The sequence below is a fragment of the Anolis sagrei genome, chromosome 4 (genome assembly GCF_037176765.1).
Source record: "Anolis sagrei isolate rAnoSag1 chromosome 4, rAnoSag1.mat, whole genome shotgun sequence".
Classification (NCBI taxonomy): domain Eukaryota; kingdom Metazoa; phylum Chordata; class Lepidosauria; order Squamata; family Dactyloidae; genus Anolis; species Anolis sagrei.
In genome coordinates, this window is record NC_090024.1 from 132,092,012 (window position 1) to 132,104,040 (window position 12,029).

Genomic DNA, 12,029 nt, shown 5'->3' on the forward strand with positions numbered 1-12,029 from the left:
CAACTCTATTATTCTTTTCCACTCAATTCCAAAGAAGCCATTCCAACTCTAAACCAGTGCCTGGTGGCAGTAACAGACCGGATGAGGGGGAACAAACTGAAACTAAATCCTGACAAGACAGAGGTCCTCCTGGTCAGTCAAAAGGCCCACCAGGGTATAGCTTGTGTTAGATGAGGCTTCAACTGGTCCAAAGATCTGCAGCCAGGCTGTTTACTGGAGCTCTGTACAGGAAGCGAACTAGCCCCATGCTATAGCAGTGCCACTGGCTACTAGTGTGCTTCCAGGCGCAATTCAAGGTGCTGATTTAAACCTTTAAAGCCCTAAACAGTTCAGGCCCAAACTATCTGTCCAACCGCACCTCCTGATATGAGCCTGCCCAAGCCCTATGATCACCTGGAGAGGCCCTACTCTGTCCCACCCCCATCTCAGGTGCAGTTGGTGGGAATGAGAGACAGGGCCTTCTCAATGGTGGCCCCTCAGCTCTGGAACTCCCTACTGAAGGACATTATAATGGATTCCTCCCTGATATCCTTCAGGAAACAAATAAAAACTTTTCTTTTGAAGGAAGCCTTTAGGGAAGGCAACCATCTGAACATGAGGAACAACTTCCTGACTGTGAGAGCCGTTCAGCAGTGGAACTCTCTGCCCCGGAGTGTGGTGGAGGCTCCTTCTTTGGAAGCTTTTAAACAGAGGCCGGATGGCCATCTGTCAGGAGTGATTTGAATGCAATATTCCTGCTTCTTGGCAGGGGGTTGGACTGGATGGCCCATGAGGTCTCTTCCAACTCTTTGATTCTATGATTCTATGAACCCTTAAATTGGGTCAAGTGCAAGGGATATGGAATATGGCAATGGGAGAGTGGTGGTTTTTAATTATATGGGTTTTAACAATTGTTTTATCCTGTACGAATACTTTTAGATTAGTTATATAAATTTTATTTGTATTTATTGATATGTATTTTGAATATGATGTGGGTTATGTTGAATGGCATTGAATGGCTGCCGCATGTGAGCGACTGAGTTCCCCAAAGAGGGAGAGAGGGCAGGATATATAAAAAAAGTAAATAATAAATAAATAAATTGTAAAATATCACAAATACACATATTAAAATCTATTTCTATAAAAGACACATAATAAAACATATTTCTATAAAATAAAAAGGTAATGGTTTCCCCTTGACATTAAGTCTAGTCATGTCTGAGTCTGGGGAGTGGTGCTCATCTCCATTTCTAAGCCTAAGAGCTAGCATAGTCTGCAGACCCCTCCAAGGTCGTGGCCGGCATGACTGCATGGAGTGCTATTACCTTCCCACTGAAGCGGAATCTCTTGATCTACACACATTTGCATCTTTTCAAAGTGCTAGGTTGGCAGAAGCTGGGGCTAACAGTGGGAGCTCACCCTGCTCCCTGGATTCGAACCACCGATCTTGCAGGCATCAAGTTCAGCAGCTCAGTGGTTTAACCCACTGCACCACTTGGGGCTCAATTTATATAAAATACACATTAAAATTCACAAAACAGAAGACCCCTCACCTCGTTCCCGGATTCATTCTTTCCAGCTCAGCCTGGTTTCTTGCAGCAGACAGATCATTGCTTAAACCACGCATTCTTCCCTGTAGGAACAAATGGTTTAAGCCAAGGGTCCTCAAACTTTTTATACCAGGGGCCAGTTCACTGTCCCTCAGACAGTTGGAGGGCCGGACTACAGGTTTTTTTAAAAAAAATCAATTAAAAATTCCTATGCACATTGCACATATCTTATTTTGCTGTGTGGAAGGACCCTTAGAGGGGGTTCTTTCTAGCCCTCTTTAACGGTAATTCCAGGAGCAGAGAATGGGAAATCTTCCTATTTCTAGTCTGAACAAAATCTGGCTACCAGTATTAAAAAAAACTCTAAAATTATAACTGTAAATAAAGAACAACACTCAAACACAGGGGAACTCCAGACAAGAAACAATCAGGGCCAGCTAATCACCTCTCAACAAAGGATTCTCCCTAAAAACTGCCAGGCTATGAAATGGTAATCAAGGTGGCCAATTGAAACATTCATACCTACCTCCAACAGACAAGAGTTCTTTCTCCCACCCTGGATCTTCCACAATTTTCCTAGTTAAAGGTTTTCCTCTGATATGAAGCCCAGTCGTGTCTGACTCTGGGGTGTGGTGCTCATCTGCATTTCTAAGTCAAAGAGCCGGTGTTTTCCGTAGACACCTCCAAGGTCATGTGGCCGACATGACTGCATGGAGCGCCGGGACAGCCTCCCTTGGCTGGCTCACGCTGCCCATCGAGCCCGATGGGCAGTGTGAGCCTGCCAAGGGAGGAGCATCCCTGCGTGGCCTACTCGCGCGTAAAGCACCTCGCGAGGTGCTTTATGTGCGAGTAGGCCATGCGGAGCAGCTGCCCTTGGCTGGCTCACGCTGCCCATCGGGCCTGACGGATAGCATGAGCCAGCCAAGGGAGGAGCAGCCCCGCGCGGCCTACTCGCGCATAAAGCACCTCGCGAGGTGCTTTACGCGCGAGTAGGCCACGCGGAGCAGCTGCCCTTGGCTGGCTCACGCTGCCCATCGGGCCTGACGGATAGCATGAGCCAGCCAAGGGAGGAGCAGCCCCGCGCGGCCTACTCGCGCATAAAGCACCTCGCGAGGTGCTTTACGCGCGAGTAGGCCACGCGGAGCAGCTGCCCTTGGCTGGCTCACGCTGCCCATCGGGCCTGATGGATAGCGTGAGCCAGCCAGGGGAGGGGCACTGGGTGGGGGGGGGTGCTCCTCCTCCGCGGGCCGGATAAGTGCCCTTGGTGGGCCGGAAGTGGCCCATGGGCTGTAGTTTGGGGACCCCTGGTTTAAACAAATATATTCATACTGTGCAAGTTTTGATCAGCACCTGAATGCAGTTAGTTGCTGCATGAGAGCTAGCAAACTAAATTCAATTTTATGAAGAGAGAGGTTATATAGGTGGATGGACCTCAGATCTATGAATTGGGCTGCTTGCTTGTTCTGAAAGGGCTGTATTCCCTTTGGAGGTATGTACTCTGGGGATGCTCCTGGATTCAGCATTGCCTCTGTAATCTCAGATGACCATAGTGTCTTAGAATACCCCATTATCACATTTGCTTAATCCCATTCCTAGAGAAGGATAGCCTACCCTAGACAGAGAGGTCTCTTCTGTGTGGTTAACCATAAAATCATAGTTGGAAGAGACCACAAAGGCCATCCAGACCCATCCTCTGCCGTGCAGGAATACACAATGAATTAGAATCTGCTTTGATTTCACATCACTGGGAGTAAAAGAAGAGTAACTGAAACCTGGAACAAATATGTGAGCATTTGCAAAAGGAATAGGGGGAAATGCACCAAAGAGCACTGCTTAAACAACTTTTGACTTAACTATGTCATTGTGAAGTGTAAAAAGCAGAGGTCAACTAGCTGAATGATAAATTCCTTTTTCTTATACCATTTCATATTTCCAATCTAAACATATGTTTATAATCTTGGTTCCCATTTGAAATAGATATCAAGTACTGAAGCTGCTGTTTATATGTTGGCCACAAGATGGAGGCTTTTCTGTTGAAATCAAAAAGTCTAAATCAGTGTTTCTCAACCTTCCTAATGCCGCGACCCTTTAATACAGTTCCTCATGTTGTGGTGACCCCCAATCATAAAATTATTTTTGTTGCTACTGCAATTTTGCTACTGTTATGAATCATAATGTAAATATCTGATAGGAGGACTATAAGTATTTTCATTCACTGGACCAAATTTGGCACAAATACCCAATATACCCAAATTTGAATACTGATGGAGTTGGGCGGGGGTTATTGATTTTGTCATTTGGGAGTTGTAATTACTGGGATTTATAGTTCACTTACGATCAAAGAGCATTCTGAACTCCACCAATGATGGAACTGAACCAAACATGGCACACAGAACTCCCATGACCAACAGAAAATACTGGAAGGGTTTGGAGGACATTGACCTTAAGTTCTGGAGTTGTAGTTCACCTATACCCAAAGAGCAATGTGGACTCAAACAATGATGGATCTGGAGTAAACTTGGCACAAATACTCAATATGCCCAAATGTGGAGTTTGGGGAAAATAGACCTTGGCATTTGGGAGTTGTAGTTGCTGGGATTTATAGTTCACCTACTATCAAAGAGCATTCTGAACCCCACCAATGACAGAATTGGACCAAACTTCTCACACAGAACCCCAGGACCAACAGAAAATACTGTGTTTTCTGATGGTCTTTGGCGACCCCCCCCCCCTGACACCCTCTTGTGACCCCCCCCCCCCCCCCCCCGGGGTCCCGACCTCCAGGTTGAGAAACGCTGGTCTAAATCATTATGAGATGGGAGATCACTGGATCCTTATGAAGGTAACTTCCTATCTTGAAGGGTTCTTAGGTGCCCAACTAAGTCGTAGAAGAGGGGGGAAATGTAAATGTGTATTTTATTGATAATCACCTTTCTCCTATCACAGGATCCAATGTGCCATAGGTAAAGGTAAAGGTTTACCACTGACATTCAGTCCAGTTGTGTCCGATTCTAAGGGTTGGTGCTCATCTCCATTTCTAAACTGAAGAGCCAGCATTGTTTGTAGACACCTCCAAGGTCATGTGCCGGAATGACTGCATGGAGCGCCGTTATCTTCTCACCGGAGCGGTACCTATTGATCTACTCACATTCGCATGTTTTCGAACTGCTAGGTTGGCAGAAGCTGCTCCCCGGATTTGAACGTGTAACCTTTTGGCCAACAAGTTCAGCAGCTCAGTGCTTTAACTCACTGCACCACCGGGGGATCCTCCAAGGTGCCATACAACAATTTAAAAACATAATACAACTTTAATACAAAACTTAAACACAAATCTTCCAAGGACTATGCCAGTTAGACTCAGGAGGAGATAGGGGTTGAAACCTTAATCAGTTATTAAATCCTTGTTGACTGTCTAAGCCAGTGGTTCTCAACCTGGAGTCCCCAGATGTTTTTGGCCTACAACTCCCAGAAATCCCAGCCAGTTTACCAGCTGTTAGGATTTCTGGGAGTTGAAGGCCAAAAACATCTGGGGACCCCAGGTTGAGAACCACTTGTCTTAGACCAGTGGTTGACCAGTGGTTGAGAACCACTGGTCTAAGCCAAGTGGTTCTCAACCTATGGTCCCCAGATGTTTTGGCTTTCAACTCTAAGTAGTTCTCTACCTGGGGTCTCACCAAGTGGAAGGAAGTGCCACCGAGGTTTATTAGCGATTCAGCTGAAAAGGATGCAGAGCAGCAATCATTCGCCAAGCAGAGCATGTGGTTACAGAAGTAAATGCCATTTTTATAGAAAATACAGAGTTGTGAGTTTCAAAATTCCTGCTCCTCCCTCCCGCCCAGCTCGAAGGGAATTGGCTGACGCGCAAACAGCTGGGAGGAGGCTTGGCCATCCTCCATGCATCAGGGCCAATCACAGGGCATTCACGGTGCACCAGAGTCCCAGGACACTGGATTCCATAATCCACTCCAGAAGGGAGACAATGCATTCTGGAGTGGATTATGGAATTCCAATGTCCTGGGGCTTCTTGAGTCTGGGATCAGCCTTCTAAAGAAACTAACTTCATTGTCCTCAGATGGGTCTGCGATAAGAACTGATTACTTAATCCGAGTTTTCCTGTTACAATCAGATAAGACACAAAGAGGAGGCTGGGGTGAATGTCCGTTGTGGAGACATTTGAAAGAAAAATGGCTTGGAGGAAAAGAGGACTTTTCTAAGGTCATATTCCCCCCATTGTTATATGATTAAAAAGTCTGCCAAACAGAAATCCTAATGGTGGCCCAACTCCGAAGACAAAAGGATTTCCTTTATTATTGTCCATGCAAAGAATGTCCAGAGATAAGGGTCTTTTCATGATCGCTGATTGCTTTTCCAGAGGCAGGGCAGCTTCCTTGTAGATTTCCCCCAATGAGAGGGGAAGGGGGCAAAAGGGTCAGGGCAAGATCAAAAACATGAAGGAAAATATAGAAATACAGGAGAAAATATGAAAATATAGAAATCATAATACAGAGTAAACCCAACTACCTTCCCCCAGTGTCCATAGTTCATATTATTCATAGGAAGGTCCATAAAGGGAAATATCCATGAGGGGGAAAGAGAGTCCCTTGTTTGTGAGATGGGGGACCATCAGGAGCCCAGGTGTGCCTCAGATGGGAAAATTCAAATACTTTTGTGGCATGATTTTCAGTAATAAATTGGTTACTTTCTGCTGTAAACATATGAAAATAGAGCATAAAGCCTTAATTAAATGATACACACCAAACTGACCAAGGCTTAACCCTTATTATCCAGCTTGGCGTCCTTGCCCTTAGCAAAACTATAAGTTACTATCTCTTATTGGGGGGGGGAGGGGAGTAATGTTCGACTTCACCCCCATCTTTGCTTGATGCACTTTAAACTATGCGCCAGGATGCTTTGACGACATGCATTTTGTTGTCACATAGGTTGAAGCTGCCGTAAATGGTCAGCATAGGTGTGCCCCAAAACAAGTAACTTCAGAGCATACAATGACTTCTTCCTCAGTTCAGGTACTCAAATGAGAGAGAGAGAGAGAGAGGGGGGGGGGGGGGGAAGAAGGGGGGGGGAGAGAAGGAATGACCTGACAAGTCTAAGATTACTTCACACAAGCAGATGGAGGGACAATGCTCCATGCTGAGAGAGACAAACACCATCCCTATCTACTTTGCTGTCCAAGTCTCTGACTTGTCTTCTGCTCCTTTGCCTTTTGATGCATCTCACTTGAAGTGAGAGATTGTCATGACTTTGTAGCTGAGGTGATTAATTAAAGCCATTGTAGGGTTTGGGAACATGTGTCGGACTCCACATCTGCCCCATGACAGCAGGTCTCAATAAGTGAAGTGTGCCTTTCCAGTCACCTACTTGCCATTCTAATTGGCTGTGACATATAGGCCAGCTGTTCAGAGATGCACACCCTCTCCTGTCCCCAAAACTCTTGGGGAGGGGAATGGGACCATGCCAAAATATGGGCAGAAAATATTGCCTGAAGGCACGAAAGAGCAAATGGGGCATATGGAAAACATATTCTGCAAAGGAATAAGGAAAATTCACAATACATCCTTATTAATTATTTGATTAAAATAAAGATATAAGCAAATGCACCTTATTGCATGCACAACGAGTAAGTTCAGATAGCTTAAAAACACAATAATAATAATAATAATCATAATAATAATAATAATAATCTTTATTTATACCCCGTGACCATCTCCCCGATGGGGACTCGGAGCGGCTTACATGAGGCCAGGCCCGAACAACAATTACAATAAAGAAAACCAAGACACAACCGAAAACGCGAACAATAAACAATGCTGTTCATCTAAAGGGAATAGAGTAATAAGAGATAAAAAATCACTAGTAAAATTTACTAGTATGCAAAATATACATTTTGAGTGTGACAGTTTTGAGTATCCTTTAGGCAAATTTTGGGCTTTCATCTATTGTTTGTTTATGAGAAGTGTGTACAATACAGCTTGGAGAATAATATCAGAGGTGTGTTACATGGACTGCTAATAAAACTATACTGATTTTTAACTCATTTTTATTCAGAAACTGATTACAAAAAAGCTGAATTTTGATAATATATATTGCTAAAACTATACTGCTTTCTAAGTAGCTATTACAATCTACTACCAAACCAAAACATAGACAAACACACAGATAATGTGCTTACCTACATTAATATAGCTACACAAACTATATTAAACCACAAAGACAATGGGTTGTTGTAGGTTTTTTTGGGCTATATGGCCATGGTCTAGAGGCATTCTCTCCGGAAAAAACCTACAACAACCCAGTGATTCCAGCCATGAAAGCCTTCGACAATACATTAAACACAAAGACAATTCTATGAACTTCACACTCACAGTTTGTTGATTTTTTTTTATCTCTCATTACTCTATTCACTTTAGATAATATTACTTCTTTTGGTAACATTCATGTAATTCATAAATCAAACTGTTGATGTTTGGCCCCAGCATTGTTATGAAAAGGTGATAAACAAGTTCCAGTCTTTCTTGATGTCAGTCAACTATTTCTCCTTAATCGGCACAGTCAATATGTCCATATTCAGCTAGTTTGCAGATCTTTGTCAATTAGCTATTCTTCTTGCATTGGAATAACTAGTTCCTTCCACCTCTCAGCATAGAATATGCTCCCTGCAATGATCATATATTGTAGTAATCTTCCATGTTTTTTCTAGTTGATAGCCTAGCATTCCCAACAAATAAAACTCTATGACAGCATAATGGAGACCTGTAAAGACTAAAGTTATTGGACTGAGTTGGGCGATGTTTTTAACTTGGCAAATGGTTTTATATGTATTTCAATCTTACATGTATTTTTAACCTATTGTTTTATGTATCTTGTTTTAAAATGTTATTTATTGTTTAGCATTGAATTTTGTTATTGCTTTAATGTTTATTGTTTTGCTTTATGAGTTTTATTGTTGTATTTGTTATGCTGTTGTTTTATTGAGGGCCTTGGCCTTTTGTAAGCCGCACCGAGTCTTTCGGGAGATGTTAGCGGGGTATAAATAAAGTTACTACTACTACTACTACTAATAATAATAATAATAATAATTGAATTTTTTCTGTTATTCATTTTGAGTCCCTCCACGGTGGTAGAGAAGAACGGGATATAAAAGTTCTAAATAAATAAATAATGTTAACCTTATCAATTTTGTCCAGTAATAATAATAATAATAATAATAATAATAATAAATAAACTTTATTTATACCCTGCCACAATCTCCAAGGGGACTCGGGGCAGCTTATATGGGGCCAAGTCCAGTAAAACAGGAAACAATATACAATAGAACACAAAATAAAATACAAACCCATTTTAATGCATCAACAATATAAAATCACACACTTAAAACAGATCACATTGGTCTTATCTCACTTTTCAAAGAAAGGGCCATTATCATTCACTCTGCTTTATTGTACTATTCGTCTTTCTTTCTGAAAGCATCATTCAGAACGGAGGTGGGGAACATCTGGCCCTCCAAACTCTCATTCAGCTCCACTTCATACAGGTTTTTTTTTCATGTCAGACGTGACTTGAGAAACTGCAAGCCGCTTCTGATGTGAGAGAATTGGCTGTCTGCAAAGACGCTGCCCAGGGGATGCCCGGATATTTTACTATTCTGTCTCCGCATAGGAAGCTGGAGCTGACAGATGGGAGCTCACCCTGTCATGCGGATTCAAACCACCAACCTTCAGATCAGCAGTTCAGCCAGCACAAGGCTTTAAAACAACTGTGCCAACATCTTGTTTATCTGAATCCAATATTTCTGGGCCTTCTTGCAAGACCACCACATATGATAAAATGTCCCGATAATATTAATAATAAAACTTTTTTTCTAACCCACCCTCTCTCCCCGAAGAGACTCAGAGCAGGTTCCAAAGCAAAAGGCAAACATTCAATGTCACATACACTCATAAAACCACAATGCTCTAAAAATAATAATAACTGAGTAATAGATTAAAACACGGATAAACCCCATGGAGAATATGAGCAATCAGGCCTCATAAAGTGCATAAGCAGTAAATACTGTTTACATATGAGATATAAAAATATAAGAAATAAATATAAAAGTTGCTCTCAGGAGTGTTACCCTGTCCAACACAGGCTGAAATTCCAGATCCAGCTCTGTCTTCCGACTGTCTTGTCTGGATTTAATTTCAGCTTGTTAGCCTCATCCAGTCCATTACTGATGACTGATTCAGGACCAGGACAGCATCCTTGGCATCCTTGGTATTAGGTGGAAAGAAGTAATGGAGTTGGGTGTCATCTCCATAAATTTAACACCAAACTCCAAAACTCTGGATGATCTCTCTCAGCAGTTTCATGTAGATGTTGATTAACATGGGGGACAAAATTGAACCCTGAGGGACCCCACAGGCCACCAGCCAGGGAGTCAAACTGGTGTCCCCCAGCACCACCATCTGGCTACGATTCTCCAGGAAGTCAGTTAAAATTGGAATTAAAAATTGACAAGACAATCACACCGGCAGAGAAATACGTAGAAAAAGGTGAAGAAGAGATGAAGAAAGATCTGCAACAGATGGCAGGCACAATGAGTTGTATCTTGAAGCAGCAGAAACAGCAAAAACAGAAAATAAAAAGAATTGAAGAAACACGAAAGAAGATGCAAATGGACTTCCGGTAAAACTCAGCTCAAGTCCAAAGGATGGAGCATTTGCAAAGAGAATACTCTTTGAGATTGAGAATAAAACCAGAACCTGTACAGGAACTAAACTACATTTCCCAGAATTCTACAAGAGGAAACCGGGCGATAAAGAAACGTGGATTTATTTATTTATTTATTTATTTATTTATTTATTTACAGTATTTATATTCCGCCCTTCTCACCCTGAAGGGGACTCAGGGTGGATCACAATGTACATATACACGGCAACCATTCAATGCCGTTTTTGACATACAAGACATACAGACAGAGGCCATTCCGCAGTTATTCCACTTCGGATCCTGGAGATTCAGCCACATGGGGACCTATTGCTTCGTCCACTATGACGTCAAGCCTTTTTAATCATAGTATTTCCTCCTTGTTCTCCAGCATTTCCATGGTATCATAAATTAGCCTCCCCGCTTTAAGCGGTCCCTAATTCCTCTACTCACAGCTGTTTTTGAACTGCTTAGTATTTATTGTGTCAGGAGCAGACCAAACAGTTGTATTGCATTTTTAACAAACAAACAAAACACAAAGTTTGAAGGCTTGGTAGTTGATTAAATGTCCTTTGACCAGTAGCTGGCCACTTGGAGTGCCTCTGGTGTTGCCGCAAGGAGGTCCTTCATGGTGCTTGTAGCAGGGCTCAGGTTGCATTGCAACAGGTGGTCAGTGGTTTGCTCTTCTCCACACTCGCATGTCATGGATTCCACTTGGTAGCCCCATTTCTTAAGGTTGGCTCTGCATCTCGTGGTGCCAGAGCGCAGTCTGTTCAGTGCCTTTCAAGTCACCCAGTTTTCTGTGTGCCCAGAGGGGAGTATCTCATTTGGTATCAGCCACTGATTGAGGTTCTGGGTTTGAGCCTGCCACTTTTGGACTCTCGCTTGCTGAGGTGTTCCAGTGAGTGTCTCTGTAGATCTTAGAAAACGATTTCTTGATTTAAGTTGTTGACGTGCTGGCTGATACCCAAACAGGGGATGAGCTGGAAATGTCACTATTGGTTGCTACTTCCTGGCAGATGTCAGGTGGTGCAATACCGGCTAAACAGTGTAATTTCTCCAGTGGTGTAGGGCGCAGACACCCCGTGATAATGCGCCATGTTTCATTAAGAGCCACATCTACTGTTTTAGTGTGGTGAGATGTGTTCCACACTGGGCATGCATACTCAGCAGCAGAGCAGCAAAGCGCAAGGGCAGAGGTCGACAGTGAGATGAGCATTTTTTAACAGCTATTTTTTTAACAGCTATTAACAGTTGGGCACTCAACCCCGACTCGGGCTTCGAACTCGTTACCTTTCGGTTGGCAGTGATTTATTGCAACTGATTAAGCAGTTGTGCTACCAGCCCAGCCCTGCACTTTAGAATACCAATGTGATATCATCCTTCGTAACCACAGTATCTATTTCTAAATGAAAACATCAGACATTCAATTAGTGAGATGGAATTTGTGTACTGGTAAGGTGAGGGGGCTGTGAGGATAATACTGGAATTTTCTGACCAAAAAAGATATTAAAAAGGGAAACATCTAATAAAGGTGGGAAATAATGAAGAAGGCATGACAAAAAAAGACAATCACGAACCACCTCATGGAACAAAACAAATGGGGTGACTTCTGAAAAAGGCCAATGTGGTTGCATAGTAAACTCAAGGAGGAGACTAGAGGAGAAAGAGTATAAAGAAAGAATGGTAGGAAGAACCAACCACTAAGGCCCTTTCTAAACTGCCCTATATCCTAGAATGTAGTCCCAGATTATCTGGCAGTGCAGACTCATATAATACAGTTGAAAACAAACAATC